The sequence below is a fragment of the Pteropus medius genome, unplaced genomic scaffold, assembly GCF_902729225.1.
Source record: "Pteropus medius unplaced genomic scaffold, Ma_sr-lr_union100, whole genome shotgun sequence".
In the NCBI taxonomy this organism is placed as follows: Eukaryota; Metazoa; Chordata; class Mammalia; order Chiroptera; family Pteropodidae; genus Pteropus; species Pteropus medius.
Genome location: NW_024353788.1, coordinates 85,602 through 86,699, shown reverse-complemented (window position 1 = coordinate 86,699; position 1,098 = coordinate 85,602). Strand labels below are relative to the sequence as shown.

General features: G+C 64.3%; 1 protein-coding gene across 12 annotated transcripts in view; it reads left to right on the top strand.

Annotated features, from left to right (window-relative positions):
- Positions 1-631: 631 nt before the first annotated feature.
- Positions 632-1,098, top strand: part of GABBR1 (gamma-aminobutyric acid type B receptor subunit 1) — a 35,775-nt gene continuing 35,308 nt past the window's right edge. For 6 of the 12 annotated variants that reach the window (XR_005650356.1, XM_039851207.1, XM_039851206.1 and 3 more), the window contains exon 1: positions 637-1,012. The gene's annotated coding sequence lies outside the window, so the exon portion shown is untranslated. Of the gene's footprint in view, positions 1,013-1,098 lie in introns of all 12 variants that reach the window. The other 6 variants (XR_005650359.1, XM_039851215.1, XM_039851212.1 and 3 more) reach the window with 4 other exon arrangements.

The window sequence follows — 1,098 nt, the reverse complement described above, 5'->3', positions numbered from 1 at the left end:
TCTCCCTTAGTCAAGAAATATCGATTGCCAGGCCCTGTTGGGAGTATAGAAGGTAATGCTAGCTCCCGTTCACTTGGAGGCTCATTTGTCTCTTATTTACCCCCTCCTCTTACTATCTCAATTTCTCTCTTCGATGGTCCCCTCATCTCTTGCTTCCAATCCTCCCTCCTCGTTCCCTTCCCGGAGCAGGGGAGTAGCAAATAGCTGCTGGACTCGCGGAGCAGCTCTGGTCTCCCAACTCTGTCCTTTCCCATCCAACTCTTGTCGCGCTTAGGTGGCTCCAGGCCTTCACTCCCAATCTCTGACCCTGGTTTCTCCTTTCTCTCCCACCGGTCTGCTTCTCCTCCAGGCCTTTGACCTCTGCTTCTCTCCTCTCACCCAGATCCAGAGCTGCCTTCTCTTGGTGCAACTGCCTTTTCCCACCTGCATCCTAGATTCCCTGTCTCAGCCCCAGTCTCTCTGCCCAAATTTGGCTTGGGTTTGCTCGCCCGCACCCCAGCTTCCAGTAGGCTTGACCGCGGGTCCCTGCCGTACGCGCGTGAGCACCGGCGTCTCACTCTCCGCTAGCCCTCAGCTCCGCTCTCCGCCGCCGCCCGCCCCCCGGCGCTGTGGGCGGTCCAGGGCGGGGCCCGAATCCGGGGCGGCTCCCGGGGCTCCGGTGGTGGGAGGGGCCCTCTCCTCGTCTCCCCTTCTCTTTCCCCTGCCCTGTCTTCTCTCGCACCCTCCTTCTTCCCTCCGCCCAGGAGCTTTCCCGGGTCCCCGGCGCCGCCTCCTTCGCTCCCGGCTCCCGGATCCCGCGGCCACCGCCGCCGGAGGGAAGGAGAGACGGGAGTGGGGTCGAGGGAAGCGAGAGAGCTGGCAGAGACCCTGGCTGGGCAGGAGCCAAGATTCGAGGGGAGGAGGGTCGAGAGGAAGAGGAAGGTGGAAGAGAAAGGAGTGGGGAGAGGGAGGAGCGGCCGGGCCTGGGGCCTTGAGGCCAGGGAGAGCCGGGGAGCTGGGCTGGCGCGCCGAGGTAAGAGCCAAGGCCCGGGGGAAGTAGGGCTCGGAGAGGGGTGCGCAGGGGAGGGCCGAGGCGGGAACACGGGGGCTGGGGGAGAG